Source organism: Phalacrocorax aristotelis, chromosome 1 (genome assembly GCF_949628215.1).
Source record: "Phalacrocorax aristotelis chromosome 1, bGulAri2.1, whole genome shotgun sequence".
Taxonomy (NCBI): Eukaryota; Metazoa; Chordata; class Aves; order Suliformes; family Phalacrocoracidae; genus Phalacrocorax; species Phalacrocorax aristotelis.
The window spans coordinates 33,569,913-33,589,412 of NC_134276.1; the positions used below are offsets into that span (position 1 = coordinate 33,569,913).

A 19,500-nucleotide genomic window follows, 5' to 3' on the forward strand; every position below is an offset into this window, starting at 1 on the left:
TTGAAATTTTGAGCACATATGTAGAAGTTGCCTAAGAATCAACAAAGTATCGTATATATCTTAAATCTAATAGTGTATAAATAATCATACAATTGTTTTGATCACCCACAACATGTTTCATGTGATGCACAACTTTAGGACTAGCTTATAAACACACTTCCAAATAGTAATTTTGCACAATGGTTTGGTTTTTTTTTTTCCCAGTTGTATGCTTAAGCCATACACTTTTAGTGACTTTAAAAAAAAATACGTTATCTCCTTTTCAGATCTTGGACTCTGAACTTGAAGCAATTCTTGGCTATATGCTTCTTGAAACTTGGAGAATATCTGCAATAAATAGGTATGTGTAATGGATACAATAATGTTTTGTGTTGGATCATCTGGAGTGTGTGTGAGTTTTGTTGACAGTTTAATGCTGAAATTCTTAAAGCTCTTGATAAATCTCAGCTATCATGCATAGGACAGTGTAATGGATCTTTGCCACCTGAATTTGCAGTAGCACACATGGTATTTGTATGGCAGAAATTGGGAAGGGTATGATGCTTACAGTTTCTCAGAGAGAAATGTGTAGCCAAACTTAAAAATTTAACTTCAGACTTAACAAGAAGTTGAGACTCCATGAGAAATTAAGAATTTTTGAAGGTAAAATCAGTGAGTTGGAAGAAGTAGCTCTTGGGGGAAGAGTGGCTGGAAAGCTGCCCAGCAGAGAAGGACCTGGGGGTGCTGGTCAACAGCCGGCTGAACATGAGCCAGCGGTGTGCCCAGGTGGCCAAGAAGGCCAACAGCATCCTGGCTTGTATCAGGAATAGCGTGGCCAGCAGGAGCAGGGAGGTGATCGTGCCCCTGTACTTGGCACTGGTGAGGCCACACCTTGAATACTGTGTTCAGTTTTGGGCCCCTCAGTACAAGAAGGACATGGAGGTGCTGGAGCGTGTCCAGAGAAGGGCAACAAAGTTGGTGAAAGGTCTAGAGAACAAGTCTTATGAGGAGCGGCTGAGGGAGCTGGGGTTGTTTAGTCTGGAGAAGAGGAGGCTGAGGGGAGACATTATTGCTCTTTACAACTATGTGAAAGGAGGTTGTAGCGAGGTGGGTGTTGGTCTCTTCTCCCAAGTCACTAGTGATAGAATGAGAGGAAACAGCTTCAAGCTGCATCAGGGGAGGTTTAGATTGGATATTAGGAAAAATTTCTTTACTGAAAGAGTGGTCAGGCATTGGAAGAGGCTGCCCAGACAGGTGGTAGAGTCACCATCCCTGGAGGTATTTAAAAGACGTGTAGATGTGGCACTTCAGGACATGGTGTAGGAGACATGGTAGTGTTGGGTTGATGGTTGGGCTTGATGATCCTAGAGGTCTTTTCCAACCTTAATGATTCTATGATTCTCTTGACCCCTCTGTACTTGAGGCTATGCTTTAACTGGCTTTTTGTCTGTGTTTCCTTTGGTTTTCTTTGTAACTGCTAAAAGTAATAAAGGTACAAATGTTACTACATATTGGGAAGAAAATGGCCATAAAGGTCAAAATCTTGTGTACACTGAAGTTCCTGGAAATTTTCTCAAGTATTTCAGTGAAGCTAGTATCTCACTTGGAACATTTACAGAAAATATTCAGGCAGTTTCAGAAATACATTCTTGCATATAACGAAGCAATTTTTAGGTGATTTCTTTTTCAAAAGTCAGGTCACACTTTATAATGCTTGAAACTCTGCTGAGCTCCTAGTAATGGAGAAAGGGAAACAAGACAAGATTTAGAAGATTTTCTTCTTTGGAAAGAGTTTATAGACCTGGACAATTTATTGAGTTTCAGCTCTAAAGAGAAAAAGGTTTCCTGAATACATGGATGCAACCCTTGAACTTACCTTGATCTGTATGGGAAACTTTGAAGAGATTTATAATGGGGGAGAGGTTGAAATCTTCTTATGAATAAAATCCATGACCAGTTTCTGGTGTTAAGGACCCCTGTACAATAATGGGTTTTTGCAGTAAGTTGCTTGTTCTGTAAGAATCAGAATGCAAAATATTTTCATAGCATGCATCATCTGTAGGTCCCAAGATGTTCTTACAAAAGCTGGAGAAGAACCATTGTCTCCATTTTCTGTATGGCATCAGATACCTGCCTGGATCACTTAATGTATGATTGTCCTACTGCTGGATCTCCTGGATGTTCAGACCTATGTTGAGGACTGTCAGAGGATCCTATGTCTAATGGTGCTTTCGGAGTGTGTGCAGAAGATCTTAACAGTGTTTCTGATGACTATGTTTCCTTATTATTCCTCAAATCTATTGATAGGCCTTTACTTCTCTTCTTATCATCTGTTTCCTCTTTGTGGTGCATCTCTTTAGTCTCATTTGTTCTGCTTTGTTTTCTCCTTTGCTCCTTTATTTTGCTTTCCCATGTTCTTTTTGCTTTTTCCTCCTCTTTTTAATTCATTTTCAGTTTCTGGAGATTGGCAGCAGGGGGGTCTTACACAAAGAGGGGCTTCAGGAAAAAAATCACAGCAGAATGAACTTCCCTTTTACTGCCACTCTAGAGAGCCTGCTGTAAAAGGCAACTTGCTGTCATTCCTGTAAATTTTCTTTTGCAGCCAGCTCTGCTGGGTGTCCCCTTTGTGCCCTGTGAACATCTGTGTTGCAGCTTATGTCTGAACCCAACTGGAGAAAAAGTGTGTGAACCTGCTTCTTATTTTGCGCAGGAAGCTGCTGCTATTAGTAGGGCACGTGGCCTTGGTTCACCTGTGACTTGTAGTCCCTGTCTGGGAGCGAACCAGCCGTCTGTCCTCTCGCCTCCTGCCATCGGTGCTCTTGCCTGGCGGGGTAGCACACTCCCCTGCATTCCTCAAGACACTGCCTGATGCCTGTCAGTTGTCAGCATTCATTTTCTCACTGATTTTTTCAAAGATGTCATGCAGAAAGGAAAAAAGCAATAAGTACTTGTCCTGCTTTCAGCTGGGGTAGAGTTAATTTTCCTCCTAGTAGCTGGTACAGTGCTGTGTTTTGGATTTAGCATGAGAATAATGTGATAACATGGTGATGTTTCAGTTGTTGTGAAGTAGTGCTTATACTAAGTCAAGAACTTCTCAGCTTCCCGTGGTCTGCTGGTGAGGAGCTGCACAAGAAGCTGGGAGGGAGCGTAGCCGGGACAGCTGACCCAAACTGGCCAAAGGGATATTCCATACCATATGATGTCATGCTCAGTATGTGAACTGTGGGGAGTTGGCCGGGGGACAGTGATTGCTGCTCAGGGACCGGCTGGGCATCGGTCAGCGAGTTATGAGTGGTTAGCGGTTGCATCACTTGTTTTTCCGTGGTTTTGTTTCTCTCTCTTATTTGTTGTTTTCCTTTTCATCATCATCATCGTCATAATAATAATAATTATTATTAGTATTATAATCATTATATTTCAATGATTAGACTGTTCTTATCTCAACCCACAGGTTTTCTTACTTTTGCCCTTCCGGTTCTCTCCCCCATCCCACTGGGACGGCAGGGAGGGTGAGCAAGTGGCTCTGTGGTGCTTGGTTGCCAGCTGGGGTTAAACCACAACAGCACTGTAGGACTTTTATGGCATAGTTTACTTTCTGTTGTTCCTGGAAACTTCTCCCTGCATGCACACAGTCACGCAGGCACCACCCAGTAGCACCACCCTTCTTCATAAGGAAGAAGTCTTCAAGCGTGAAGTATTCAGGCTCAAGGGATGACAAAGCAGAAGAGTAAGCCCCCTTCCCCAGGCTGTGCACAGGATTCCAGGAAAAGGCGACAATGTTTCTGTGCTGGTTTTGGACACAGCATACGACAGCTCACTGAGCATAAATTGGGAACTTAACCTCAAACAGAGTTGCTTTAAGCAACTTTTTACTTTAAAAGAAAAAAACAAAGGGCAAAGAAAAAGAAGCAGCATCTCTGCCCTGTTTGCAAAAGTGCTATCCCACTCGAGCGTACTCAGCAACGTTTGAAAAGCGTAGGTGATCAACTGCAGTCTTTGTGGCATATGTGTGCCTCTGAGAGAAAAAACGAAATCTGTTGTGTCAAGTTGGCTTCGGCTTATGCTCAAAGGGTTGTTGTGACAAGGCTGGAAGGTGCGGAAACTTCTCTGAAAGATCAGGTGCGATGGCAGAGAACGACTGTAACTCCAGGGGGAGGAAGCTGGAGATTTGAGGTCAGTCTAAATCAGCAGCCATCACCTGGGAAAGGAGCACAGCTGATTTAGCAAGAGTGTCCACCAATTCAGCAAATTCCCTTAGATGTTTGGGTTGGAAGGACTCAGAAATAGCAAATCTTTCTGGCTGATGTTAGCCGAAATGGCTACTGGGCAACCTTGTTTTCCTTCCCTTTCAATAAATGAGTTCCCTTTTGGCAGAAAGGTACGTGAGTTTCAGAGCTTTCCAAGGCAGGTTAGAAAAGGTAGCCCTTTTCTTTCCAAAACTGTCGAGGCAGTTCCAAAGCATTGCAGACATCTCTGCATGTGTGAATCCTTCACAGGCAATGGTCTCCCTTGCTCATTCGTGTGCGCACTTGTTACGGAGGGAAAGGTTGGTCTGGCTGATTGTATGACTGGGAGTGCCAAACAGCTAAAATTTCTAAACAAAAAAATCTGGTCCTCTTTAAACGTTGGCGGACAGATATCTTCTTCCATCTGTGGCATCCTATGCCAAACAGCAGAAGAACTGCAAAGTTTGTGTTCTGAAACCTTGGAGAAATAACTGGTGTGCTCCAACTTGTTTTTTTTTTTTTTTCTAAACTACACACAAATCTGAAACATTAAACACAGAAACTAACGTTAAATTGTGACAAGCAGGCAGTCACTGGGAAGTTCAGCTAGAAGGGTTGTGCCTCCTCCGCCCGTGCGGCAAAGCTCCCGCACAGTGCACGGAGACCTTCGGCACTGCCGCACGGGCATTGCTGTCGATTAACGGCGGGCAGTGGTTGCCTTTAGGGGAGGCAGTCCCCTGGCTGTCCCCTGCAGCTGGGTCACCCACGGTGCCGCGCAGCCTGGTGTAGAGGGGAGGAAGGTGGCTGGTAGTCTTGCAGGTGTGTATGGCTCACAAGACCCCTCTGGACGTGCAGGGTGGCTGTTTTCTTCCCCTTACAACCAGAAAGGTGGTATGCTGCAGTGGACAGTGCCGGGTTTGAACGGCTGTTTCCTCAAACAGCTCCTTGCTGGGGTACTTGAGCAAGTAACCCTGTTCAGAGGAGAGGGGAAGGTGGATGAAACAGTGGGCCATGATCGCTGTGTTCGCTCCTTGGGGCCATGGCCTGCAGGGAAGAGAGTCGGAGCAGCCTTGAGGCCACTCCAGCAAAAATCTGGGGTTGTGGCAGCCCTCAGCCAGCCCTGGGCCAGGAGTTACATACAGATGTTTTGTCTATTCTTGTTCTTACTTGGGACTTCATCCAAAAAGGACTGTGTTTCTCTCGATGAGCTTTGGAGTCACCCCATGGAGCAGCTGGGAAACAAAGCAGGACTGTGCTTCAGCCAGTACTGACTGGGCAGTAGCAATTTTGTTTGGTTAGAGAAGGTGTCAGCTTTTAGTGGTTCCCTGTTCATTTTTAATTTGCTTCCCTAGGCATTGCACCGTATTTAGTAATGTGCATCTCAGCTGTGTTGTCCCTTCTATTTATCAAAGTTATGCAAAGAAGTTATGCGTTAAAATGCTTCCTTTTTCTGAATTGGCTTGGTGTTGTGGCTGTTTGTCTCCCTTTGCAGTGTTAGAAAATGTGTGTTAACAACAGGTGATTACAAGGATGCCACATTGGTAGCTGGGAACCTGGGAGCACTGTATTCTTCTGATTCCCTGGAACAGTCGTGGCTGGGTCACGCTGCTAAACATGCTGTATGTTACCAAGTATCGCATGGTGTTGTTAACTGAGGATGCTAGTAATGTGTTACACAACTGACAGACTTAAAAATTAAAGCACTGATAAGGAGCTTCAAAATAGTCTTGCTCTGGTTTGGTTACTGTTTATAACACCAGTAATTCAGAATACAAATTTAATTCCGAATGCAGGAAAACGAAGGAAAATGGAGGCCGTCTTTCTGCTTAAATGGCTTAATGTCTTTAAGTATTTAATAAAGTGACAGCCCCCTTATGATGTGTTTTGTCCACCTTACAGTACTTACTTAGCTGGCTGTCATCTGCAAGAGTTATTTCTTTAGACCTCCTGAAGCTCCGTTGCAGAGTTGCTGCCTGTTACTACATGCCATGCATGCATGGGGTGAAGATGGTAAATGTCCAAATGGTTTTTTTGATGTGAACACTTAAGAAACCAATGCCAACAGTAAAGAAGTGGCTACGATTTGCTGTTGATTCTGCCTTTTTGCTGTGTCTGCTTGAGGAAAATGTTTCCCAATTGGAGAGGCAGGTGCACACTCATATGTGGTGCTTTCTGTATAGATACTAATCACGCCTTCTGCTTCCCGTCCCTGTGCATCCCAGTGATGCGCATTGCTATTCACTGCGCGGTGATTGGGTCTGTAATCCTACCCGTGCATAAAGTGTGTGGTAGCCAAATGTAGCAACACGGGAATGAAGTATCATTATTTTGTCAAGACAAGATACCCAGCACAGAGTATCATAAATTGATCCCAGGAGGACAGACCTAGAATGTAAACTCTAGTGCTTTGAATATATGCATGTTGTAATTGTATTAAACACTTTGCAGCAATTTGTATTGTATTACAGCTGATAAAGTTTTTTACCTCCTAGTAACTAACTAATGTAAATAGTGTTGATATTTTTCTTTTCCATATTTATAATTACATTAATTGCTTTGTGTATTAATAACAAACAGTTCAGTGTCAGAGCCCAAGCTGTAGCTGCCAGTAATCCACAAGCAACTTGTTTGCATATCCAAAATATGAAGCTGAAGAGTAATTGAGCCTTTTGCAAGCACATATCTTCACAACTTGAATTTTACATAATAAAGCCCATTGTGTTACCTAAACATTGTCATCTTCAATATCAAATCTAGTGCTAGTAGAATGTCTTTCAGAAATGGATGGAAACTTTGTGCTAAGAGATCAGAAGACGTCCGATGAAAACTAAATGAATAGCTCACATTAGCTAGGAATTGTGACTGACTTCCAAATAAAGCTAAAATTTGAAAAAGATTTTTCCTGCCTTTGAAAATAGCCTTTTTCAGAAGCCAGAGCTGGACGATCCACACGCAGTGCAATTTTTGATTTTTTAACGTGATTTAATTGGGCTAACAGTGTGTCACAAAGAAGCATTCAAAGATTGACTAAATTTTTCGAACGGGAGCTATTTTTTGGGGGAAAATTTCCAGGGAATTAATCTTTCTGCGCTGGTATTTTGTGGACTTTAGCATTTTTATTCTTAGAGACAAAGCAAATTGAGATTTTAGTATAAATCTGGCTAAAACATCAGTTAAAAAAAGCCTTGTCTTCAGCTTTCTTGGTTTTTTTTTTCCATTTTTGTTTTCTCTATAATTATGATGTTTTATTTGTGTTGAACTCCTTGCTGGAGGCCAGCGTTTAATACAGCTGGTGGTTTTGAAAGCTTGCAAACCACCGGGTTTGTGAGGGCTGCAGAGTAAAGAGTCAGTTCCAGATTAATATTGCAGGTGTACGGTGAACTATCCGGGGAAGAGCAAAGGTTGATTAAGTTCACAAAGTAAGGTGATTCGTAGTTTTCTAAATATGTCACTCAACCTAAAATTAACTCAATTATTTACAAGCTGCACACATGCTAATGAACCCTGACAGTCTCAATCGAGCTGCTGCGATGAACTTCACTGTCACCAAAAGTTATTTCCTCTGCTTTTTCCCTGAAAGGAGAGAGTGACTGTAGCATTTACCACATGCAAAGCAAAAATGCTTGGGGATTTTATTATTTTTTTAATACCTGCAATTCCAGGGCAGTAGTAAATTAATTACATTTAATTAGTAAGGCTATAAAAGAGGCGCTTCTTTTTTGCGAGAGTGTCTCCTAAAGTTTAATACCCCAGAGATTTCATGTGTGATAGTGATGAAAGTGGCTGCTTCTAAGTTAGCATCAATGATATTATTCAAGAAATGAAGTTATCTTTTCATGCAAAATGTGGCAAAATTATAAAGACATTAAGATAATACAGTAATATGATTTATAATTATTTCTAAAGTTAGAATCACCTTGGAATGGCATTTTTTAGCTGTGTGTTACTAGTAGCTATAAAAAATATGTAAGAAATTTGTACATTAGCCAAAACCTTAAATGGGTTTATCTACATTCCTGCTAAATCAGAAAGATATTATTTAAATAAAAATGTGGTTACCCTGCAAATGAACCTGAATTATGGGTAAATCTCCAAAACGGTGTCCTGGATTATGGAATAGTATCTCTTTTTCCCTTCCCAAGGTTTTCCTCCAAAGCTTTACAAAATTCTGGATGAAAATCAGCATTGATCCATAAAATAGACATCACTGCAGCATTGACATGGGTAGGGAACAACAGCTGAAGAGATTTCTGGCCTACAGTTATTTCTGTCAGGAAAATGGAGCTAGATAAAGATATATATATATATAATATTTAAAGCTGCTGGGCAATGGCAGGCTGTTTGCAGGCAGCTGCATGTTCAGCCTTTTTGGCTAGAATGGTTAAGTGGCTAATTCAGTGCACAAGTCAGGTCTCAGCATGCCCTTGGGGAGAATTCTGCCGTGCCTCAGCTTCTCGTGAAAGTTTTGGCAGAGATGGGTTTGAAGCTGCAACAATCTTATTGTGAGATGGGTATGAAATGGACATGCTAGAACCCATTTTACTGGATTTTACTCAGTGGCTGCCACCCACAGAGAAGCAAAAATGTTAAAAAAACCCTGCAATTTTGAAAACTGAAATTAAATCATCACATTCAATTGAATTTCCTTCTGGGCTGTTCCAAATTGTTACTGAATTTGTTTAGTTTGATTTTTTGGTGTTTTTTTTTTTAAATAATGTCCATTATTTTCTTACTTGATTCATTCGGTGACATCAGCTATATAGTGACCAAACAGTTGTTTCCGTGGTGACAAATTGCAGTGTTACAAGCATCCTTGAATGAATCAGGTAAGAGAAACAGATCAATTAGAAATGGAGAAAGTTTGCTTGCAAAAATAAACTAGAAACATTGGGTAAAACTTTGCAGGAGAATAGCTAGGAAATCTAAAAATGGTTATAATATAGCTGAGTCTTTAATACCTCAAAATATTGTCAGCATAGCTACTTTGACAGTGAAGCACAAAGGGATCTGTCCACATCTGGTAACAGCAACCAGCTGGAGAATGCTTAAAATAGATAAGTAACTCCATAATAAGAGTGAATTAATTTAACGGCAAGAAAAGAAATAAAGCTTCTTGGTCATCCTCTAAATTATGACAACTAGCAATCCAAGCCATTGTGATTAAGGTCTATCTCCTTAATAAACTGCATCTTATAATTATATTAGAGTACTTCCATTATATCACAGCTCCAGTTCTGATTCCATCCTGACATGACCCAGGGGGTCGATTACTGAAGATGATGGCGTTGCATCAGGCTTATACAGGTGAAAGCTGACTTGCATTTGGCATATGTAGCAAGGAATGCAGGTCCAAATTTAGGAGGCGCCAAATGATACTGTTGTATGGTATACTGTATCATCATGGATTTAAATACAATTTGGGGTACATGCTAATAATGCCAAAAAGACCCTCAATGTGTACAGTGACAATAAGAATTAATTCCACTCCCGTCATGACAATTCTCAGAGGGAATATTGTGCATTGCCTGGGCTCAGACGTTATTTCCAATAAGTATGGAAATAATGGCTCACAGTGCTGCAAAGTGTTAGAAGATCTCAAGGGAAATCTCATCAGATTATGTGATAAGTTTGAAATTAATCCATGTCCCCACTGTATTTACACAATATACAATTGTCTCACTGGTGGCTTATAAGGAAAGGTAAATGCTACCGTCCTAAAACAGTGAGGGGACTTCACAGAATCACAGAATGGCAGGGGTTGGAAGGGACCCCTGTAGATCATCTTGTCCAGCCCCGCTGCTTGAGCAGGTACACTCAGAGCAGGGGGCACAGGAACGTGTCCAGGTAGGTTTTGATTAGTTCCAGAGAAGGACACTCCACAACCTCTCTGGGCAGCCTGTTCCACTTCTCTGGCACTCTCCAAGTGAAGTTTTTCCACTCACATGGAACTTCCTGTGTTCCCATTTGTGCCCATTGCCCCTTGTCCTGTCGTTGGGCACCACTGAGAAGAGCCTGGTCCCATCGTCCTGACACCCACCCTTTAGATATTTGTACGTATTGATAAAATCCCCCCATAGTCTTCTCTTCTCCAGGCTGAACAAACGCAAGTGTCTCAGCCTTTCCTCAGAAGAGAGATGCTCCAGTCCCCTGATCATCTTTGTAGCTCTCTGCTGGAGTTCCCTGTCTGTTCCATGTCTTTCTTGAACTGTGGAGCCCAGAAGTGTACGCAGTCCTCTGGATGTGGTCTCATTAGGGCAGTGTAGAGGGGGAGGGTAACCTCCCTTGACCTGCTCGCCCAGGATACCCTTGGCCTTCTTGGCCACAAGGGCACATTGCTGGCTCATGGTCACCTTGCTTCCCACCAGCACTCCCTGGTCCCTTTCAGCAGAGCTGCTTTCCAGTAGTTCAGCCCCCAGCCTGTACTGGTGCATGGCGTTGTTCCTCCCCAGGGGCAGGACCTTGCACTTGCTTTTTTTAAATTCCGTGAGGTTCCCCTCGGCCCAGCTCTCCAGCCTGTCCAGGTCTCGCTGGATGGCAGCACAGCCTTCTGGTGTATCAGCCACTCCTCCCACTTTTGTATCATCAGCAAATTTGCTGAGGTTACACTCTGTCCCTTCATCCAGGTCATTGATGAATATGTTGAACAGGACTGGACCCAGCACAGACCCCTGGGGAACATGGTTAGTTAAGGGCCTTGAACCAGGTTCTGCCCCGTTGATCACGACCCTCTGAGTTCTGTTGTTGAGCCAGTTCTCTATCCACCTCACTGTCCTCTCATTTAATGTGCACTTCCTAAGCTTACCTATGAGGATGTTATGGGATACAGTGACAAATGCCTTGCTCAAGTTAAGATAGACAACACCCACTGCTCTCCCTTCACTGACCCAGCCAGTCATGCCATCATAGAAGGCTATCAAGTTGGTCAAGCATGATGTCCCCTTGGTGAATCCATGTTGACTACTTCTGATAGCCATCTTTGTGTCAACATGCCAAGAGATGACCTCCAGAATGAACTGTTCCTTCACCTTTCGGGGGATGGAGGTGAGTCTGACTGGCCTATAGTTTCCAAGGTCCTCCTTTTTGCCCTTTTTGAAGACTGGAGTGATGTTGGCCACCCTCCAGTCATTGGGCACCACTTCTGTCCTCCATGACCTTTCAAAGATGATGGAGGGTAGCTTAGTGATCTGCCAGATCCTTCATCACTTGTGGGTGCATCCCATCAAGGCCCATGGATTTGTGAGGATCCAGTTTGCCTAGGTGATCTCTAACCCAATCCTCCTCAACTGCGTCACCAGGGCACCCACTTCGTTCAGCAGTGGGTCCACCATTTCCCCAGTCTTTCTTTTACTACTGATGTATTTGAAGAAGCCCTTCTCATTATCCTTGACATCCCTCACCAAATTTATTTCCAAGTGGGCCTTGGCCTTCCCTATTGCATCTCTGTATACCCTGACAACGTTCCTATGTTCCTCCCAAGTGGCCAGTCCCTAGTTCCATGTACTCTAAACCTCCTTCTTCCACTTGAATTTTTCTAGAAGCTCTTTGCTCATCCATACAAGTCTCATGGCTCCTTTGCTTGACTTCTTCCTGACAGGGATGCACCGATCTTTAGCTTGGAGGAAGTGGTACTTCAATACTGACCAGCTCTCTTGAACTCCTCTGCCTTCTAGAGCCCTAACCCATGGGATTTGTCCAAGCATGTCTCTGAAGAGGGCAAAGTTAGTTGTCCTGAAGTTCAGGGTTGTAATCCTCCTTGTTGCCCTGCTTCTACCACATAGGATCCTGAACTCAACCATCTCACGGTCACTGCAGCCAAAGTGACACCCTAACCCTCACATCCTCAACCAGACCTTCTTTGTTAGTATAAGGTCCAGCAGCACATCTCGCCTCGTTGGCCTCTCCACCACCTGCATCAAAAAGTCCTCAATGGTCTGCAGGAACCTCCTGGATTGTGCATGCATTGGCATGTTGCTTTTCCACCAAATATCAGGGTGGTTGAAGTCCCCCATGAGAACGAGGCCCTGCAATTATGAGGCCATTGTCAGCTGTCTGTAGAAGGCTTCATCAACTTCCTCTTCCTGATCAGGTGGCCTGTAGCAAACGCCGACAACAGTGTCACCCATATTTGCCTGCCCCTTGATTTTTACCCACAAGCTCTCAACTCATTCTTCCTTCACCCCTAGGCAGAGCTCGATGCATTCCAGTTGCTCCCTCACATAAAGAGCAACTCCCCCACCTCGTCTTGCTGGTCTGTCTTTCCTAAAAAGTATGTAGCCGTACTTCTTGCAATACATTCTCTTGGTAGCGATTACATTTCTTTCTGAGTTGATAAAGGTAACTGTATGAAAATGATGATATAACTTTCTTACACCGCATACATATTGTTGTGTGGTTTGTAACCTCATTATGCCACATCATCATCTTGCAGTTCTCCTTGCTGCCAGTTCAGCAGACATTAATTTTTGCATTTCCTTTCGAAAATCTGAGAGGGAAAAAATTGTTGAGAACTTCTTGCTTCTAGCATGAATATTGTCCAGCCATAGATCCGTTCATCCAGTTGTCATTCCTAGTTTGCTGTTTGGTGAAGGCTTCTTTACAGAGCTGCTCTTGCCTCCCTGCAGACTGTTTTGGGATTGTGCCAGGCTTTGCCTGTTCATATGTGCAGAACTGTGTCACATTAGGCCAAAAACTGTCTTCCCACCATCTTTCCTCAAAGAGCAAGGGATTATCATCCATGGAAGAATGTAAACTTCACCAGACTTGTAAGTAGTGAATACCTCAAGAGGCATATGACAAACTTGCGAGCCCATAGGTTGGGTTTCTTGACTCCTGCCTGCTCTGGAGGACATATGCTAAAAGCTCAATTATGAATCCTTAGAAGAATTTAAGAATGCAGGAAAGATGTCTAGTCAAAAATTTTGAAAAGGAGTGGAAGGGGAACGGTCTTCAATGAGCCCCTTCTAACCTTAAGTTTGAATACCAGTGCTAAGCAGTTTTGGAGTCTCAGGGCAAAGGGAAGTTAGCACAGTGTGAAATGCCATATGAGATGTGCAAGGGCTGCTAGCAGGGACTACACCTTTACTTTTTTAAAGCAAGGTGACTTTCTACATTGCTTTTGTGAACATGGAAATAAAACAGGGGAGACACTGTGCATTTCTGCAGCTTCTCTCTCCTCTCACTGATTTAGCTTCCTTTGTATCTGGCTTCCCCGTTTAGCTCCCAGTCTTCCCTGGGGCTTCCTTCCCATTGTAAAATCCATCCTTTCTCCAAAAGCATCTTCTTTTCTCTTTTGTAAGTTCTTTCTCTTCCTCAACAACCCAGTGAAGAGCCTCTAGGATCCTTTCTGTTGACTTTTCTTCTTCCCTAGTAGACTGTTTACAGACAGCCTTACAGTTCTTTTTCCTTGTTGTCTGTGCTTGCCTTTATTCTTAAGAGGACCCATCTCCTTTTCTTTCCAATAGCCATTAGCTGTGACAGGCAAAGGGTTCATCGGGCAACCCTCTTTCTATCTTTCTCCAAATGTGTCAGGTTTGTGTAAACATTTGGTTCAAAGAGTGGGTTTGATTTGTTATAAACTCGAGTTCTACTTAGAGCTTCTTTTTTTTTCTTCTCCATTTTGATAGACTGTTGGATCAGTGTATCAGCAGTCACATCTGACACTAGTGTCAAAACACAACAGAAACCTGGCTGCCTTTAATTAATCACATAGAAAACAAGAGAAAACCCACATAACAATTTATTTCCTTTACTACTAATGCTTCCACATTCTAATCGTCTTTATCAGCTTTTAAAAACCATCTAGGTATATGTTAGGATCTTGTATATTTTACCTGACAGGTGCAAATACTTTTTTTCCTTTCTACTTGTTATTTGTGGTAGCTGGAGTTTTTATGTCATTTGTAATTGTATTTTTCCCTCATATGCCTTCGGGGAGGAGAAAAGACTATATAGCTCTCTCTATAGCTCTTTATTCTTGTTTACCTTGCTGAGCCAAAGCCTTTAGAATGGGGCATGCACCATCCAAAGAGCCGTTCGCTAAATTCTGATTGATGAATCACCGAGGTGACCAAAAAGGAAACAAAGATTGGTGGTACAGCTGCTGCTGACAGCACAAATACAAGACAGTGAGGTTGCAGCAGGAGGATCTGAGGAGTCATTACGACTGGTATTGATGTATCAGGTGGAAAGAAGTCAGTTTGTTTCAGAACCAACCTTGGGTTTGTAAGTGACAGTCTAGGGAAAAACAATTGTTATTATTTATCAGCTGATCTGGTTTTCAATTGAATTGTTTGGGCTATTTAAACTTTATATGCTGAGAAATTAATGATTTAAGTACACCTCTTCGTGCTTTCTGAAGCATTGAAAAATATGAACCCGAATGGTGTATGGTACTTCAAATTGTGTTTCGCATAGAGGTATTTGTCTATTTGTCATGTGGAAGAAAAATTAATAATCTTTTTTGTGCACCAAAACTTTTATACTGAATGTTTTCTGAAATTTCATTATTGTAGAAGCCCTATGGAAGCTGTGCTGTTCAAAACATTTTTGTTTTCATGTACTGTAATGTGTATTTGTTCAAACAAAGAAATGCTTATCTGTTGAAAAGATAGCAGTGATAAATTACTTCAGCTTTCATGCTTACCTACTGTTTTCCATTTGGTATTAAATTCCTGGTTGAATCCCAGAGGTAGATAGATCTGAATTCAAAGAGTTACCTTGATGCCTTTTTTAGCCACCCCCTGTGACCTGATGATAAAAAAGAAATTTAGTTGTCTAAAGGACCATCCTTCTTGTATAGTTTAAACCCCACTAGATGCCGAAAGGATTGCAATTTTTACCATTTTCTCTGAACTGTATTAATTTTCAGAGGATGTACAGGACCTCTACCTTTACTGTCACAACAACAGCACTTTAGATATCAACAGTGTAACTATCTGTTGAAACTAAATAGCATGCAAATTGAGCTTTCCATACTCATCCTATCTCATTATGGGTAATGCTGAATATGCTCTGTTAATCCCTTTGAAAAATTATTGACTCCTGAATAACTGTCTTTTACAACTATAAATCATATCTTCATGGAGTTTTTTTCTGTCGTTGACTTTTAAGTTCAAGGGTCTGTTTTATTACTCATCAGAAAACAAATTTCTCTCTATGCTTAACATGAAGTATTCTGCGCTCGTGTTTTCCATTTTAATGGAAGTTCATCAGTCTCCCCCCCTTCTCCTCACAGAATAAGTGATTCCTATGCAATGCGAAATGGGAACATACAAAAACAGAAGAGTAACAAAACAGTTTAAAAAGCTGAAAGGCAACATGCCATAAGTTAGCTGAATTAGCATATTTGAATGTGTAAGAAAAAGTAATTGGGACCTCTTCCCTCGTTTGCCAATCTTTACCATGCATCAGTTGACAGAATAATTGTTATTTACAAAGTAGCAACACTGGCCATCAAATAGGAGATGCTGTACATCCCAGTTGACTCGAGGTCTGTATCTTCATCTACATTTTAGCTGGTCCATATTGGCTGCATGCTGAAGGACTGTAGACATCTGCTTGTAAAGCAGATGAAGTTTCTCACACTGCTTTAGGAGGAGAATTTCCTGCCCTGGGATGAACGAACATGTGCACTTGACCAAGTGCTTAACATCAACATGTGCCAGTTTCTGTCTGATGAGTATGACAGGAGCCTGAACTGACTGGGTTTGGTGTGATCTGTGATATTTTATCTGATGAGTCCAACCCAGTGCATCCAGAGGTTCCTGCCTTTCTAGTTTTACTTTTGATAGGCTAAGTTTTCACCAGAGCAAATTTTCACTGTTATTTCTGTCACTACTCTTCCTTTTGTACTACCTTCTGATATGGATTATGACTGAGACCCTCTGTCCTTACTAGTGCTGAAAACATTAGGAGTCTTGTGTTTCAGTATGGAAGCGCACTGGTCTACCAACTAAAGCCCAGATGTTCAAATGTTTGACCAATTTTACTTACTCTACCACCAAGTCATCCTCTGGCTTTCCACTGGGTGATGATGGTATCAGTCTGCATTGTGGTTTCCTTGTCTCTTAAACGAGAGCACCGATAATGATAGTTCCTCATGTACCAGAATAGAATAGTTCACTTTGAAGGGACATACATCATTCCCACCTATTCCAACTGCCCAACCACCATGCTACATAAGTTATGGGACATCTTCTTTTGTAAGGTAAAATTCTGCTAAGCTCAATAAACTACTTACTATTAGAATTATTATTAACATCATTACTATTATTATTTCTGGATTCCAACTGGGTCCTCTGCATTCCTAAAGGGATTGTTTTTAGTGTAAAATCCTACCAGGAAAGGTGCACTTTTAGATAATGAAAGTCAAGGACATTTAGTATCTTGCAGAGTTGGCTGTACAGCAAAGGCAATATTACTGTTATTTTGGGGCCATCAGAATTCAAGCCCTTCCCATGTGGAAGAGCTGTCTGACAAAATGATTTTGAAAATGCTACTTTACATTAAAAGTAACAGGAAAATTGTCCCCAGGATGGTATTATCTGTGTGTAACCAGTAGTTTAACAAGGAGCTCTTCCAGATATATTCCTACTCTTTTGAAAAAATAAAAAAAAAAAAAACAAAACTGTTTTCAGGAGTACATTAGCCTGCAGAGGGGAAGAAACAGGGAAGCTATTAATACATTTTTCCATTAAACCACAAATGCTTTCTCCTAACTCTGAGAACAGAGGTAGTTCTCTTTTGGCAAGCAAATGCCTGTTAAGGGCACTTCGCTGGATGCATTTGTGCTGTCCTGTAATCTTGGTGGTCTACACAAATGGGCACGATCCCCAGAAAAATGTCAACAGGCATAAGTTAATTAAACAAAAGAACCACAGCGGCATGTTGGTGGAAGAGGAGACTAAGCAGCTCACCTCCCGCCGACGGTGCGGTTGGCTTCCTTTGTGAATTATTTCCCAACCCTGCAGTCCTTCCCTTTGGTGGGAGTTAGAATTAGTGGGATTCTGCCAGGAAATATCATTTCAGCTAACAGAGCCGGGCTGCTGCAATTCTTTCTTCCCAAAGGAAATGTATATGTTTGTGTATATATATTTGATTTTATTGATAGTGTTTAGACTGGGTAGTTTGAAATGTGAGTGGAGCAGGCAAGCTGTATTTTGTGGAGTCTGAGAGCATCCTCTTTCTGGAAAATCTTTCTGAAATTATCTTGTGGTGAGCAGGCAATCCATTCTATAGATAACAGAGGCTGCTGTTTACAAATATTTTGATGAACCGTAGACACTGACATGTCTGGATGGTATGATGGATTTCATTATACTCAGAAAGTAATCCAAGCCTATTAGAGGCAAGTCAATAACCTCAAATTTATTTCTCTCTTTCTCTGTCTCCCTTCTTTTCTTTCCTCTGTAGTGCCTGAATTTTAACAATGAGTACTTACAAAAGTCTTTGGTAACCCTTCACACACAGCACGGCTCTGCGTGAAATTTTATTACAACGAAATCATCAGGGGAAAACAAGAAATCAATCTGGCCAGATAGTTATTACCATGTTCTAAAAGGTAAAAACCTTTTGAGACTAGGGATTCAGTGGACTGATGATGTGTCACAGCAGAGCTGTCTTTTCCCCCTGCAAGTCCTTGTCTGAGATGGTCACGAGGAAACTAAATACTCTGCCATCAGGCTCTTGCTCTCCTCCTACCACATCCCTAACAGCAGCACGATGTTTACTGTTGTTAGTAGCCACCTGCTTCTCTTCAAATCCTCCTCATGCAAAACACGGTCGTTTCAGAACAGTCATTATACGTTTGGAAATGGCAAAGCAATTCTCCAAGTCCCACTGATTATGTTGTATAGCAACCCTACTGTATGCCGTTTCTGCTGCTTGGAAGCCTGGTAGCTGCTTGGCAAGCTAAAGAAGAAGCTTCTTTCCAATAACAGTGTTTTTCTTTTATCCCGGAGTGTGGTATTATTTTTCTAGTGGTATGATTAGAACAGAAAATATATACAAAGCTAAAGAAATATTCCAATATATTTATAATATAATATTATGATGGGCATTAAATAAAGTCATTCAAGTGCTTGAGTTCATTCAAGTATTTTTTGGACTTTTTAAAAGAAATAATTGTTGCACAGAAAATCTCGCCTGAATAGCAATTATTTGATTAAAAGAATACTGGCCCAGGTCTTGTGCTTGGCTTTCTATAAGCTTAACCATGCAATCATTTTTTATTGCCATTGTTGAACGTAGATGGATTTAAATAGGGCTTCTCCCACATAGGTTCTTTAATGATACTTTTAAGGAGGAGAGCACAAGTGGATTGAAATGAAATCTTGAACCCACAGCTCAGGAAGAGTGTGGGACAGGGTGTGAAAGGACACCTGGAGCTGTCAGAAATGGCAGGAATAGCATTACACAGCGAGGAGACCAGAGAGCTGGAGTCTTTCTGAGGATGGAAAAACAGCAGTCTTTTTCCTGAGAGCCCTTTGCTTTGACTGGATGCAGGCCCCATTCTCTCTGAACCTATTGCTGCCTATAACAATACTTCCAAATGCAATTGGCACCCATTCTGGCTGCATGCAGGCAGTTACAGAAAGCAAGCTGGGTTTCTAGGGTTTCTTAAACCCACCTTACCTAAGGAATACAATTTCTTAAATGTGCATAAGGAGAATAAAAAAAATTAAATGGAAAAATAATGCTAAAATCTTTGTAAAACTCGAAACAACTTGTATTCTATCCATTGTAATCTGAAGTAATGCGCTGGAAAGACATATTGCGTTCCTGCAGATCTCGAAAAGGAGCAGATAAGGGCCAGAGGTTGAGCCTGTAAGACTCTGGGCAAAGCTTCATGCTGCTGGAAACATTCTTGTTTTGCAAAGTGAAAAGTAGCTGATTGTTAAAGCATGGTCCCTGCTAATGGCAGGAGTTTGGAAAATGGCTAAGGCTCTCAAATGAAATATAGTTAAAAGTAAGTTTTAAACAAGAAGAATCCTTTCTGCAAAAGCCTGTGTGCTGTAAAACTCCTTTTGCCAAGAATGGAACAAGTGGGGACTTGACAGATAAAGGAATAGCAACAAACAAACCCAGCTTTTCCAGAGGTGATGAAAATGTGCTCAGAGCAATAATGCAAGCCCTCGGTGATTCTGGGTGTGTCGCCCACATCTTTCCAAAGAAGTCCAGAAATATTTGGTGTGTCCTTAATAGTCCAGAGAGACTTGGCAAGAGCTGTCACTGAGTGTTTATTTGGAATGTAGTTCGAGGGAATTATGAAGCAGATATTCATTCAGTCTCAGAATTA

General features: G+C 41.8%; 1 protein-coding gene across 5 annotated transcripts in view; it reads left to right on the forward strand.

The window, feature by feature from the left end:
- ENOX1 (ecto-NOX disulfide-thiol exchanger 1) overlaps positions 1-19,500 on the forward strand; it is a 379,677-nt gene that overhangs the window by 73,619 nt on the left and 286,558 nt on the right. For 4 of the 5 annotated variants that reach the window (XM_075087456.1, XM_075087509.1, XM_075087466.1 and 1 more), the window contains one exon: positions 267-340. The exons of the other annotated variant lie outside the window; for it this stretch is intronic. The gene's annotated coding sequence lies outside the window, so the exon portion shown is untranslated. The remainder of the gene's footprint in view (positions 1-266; positions 341-19,500) is intronic. 5 annotated transcript variants of the gene reach the window in all.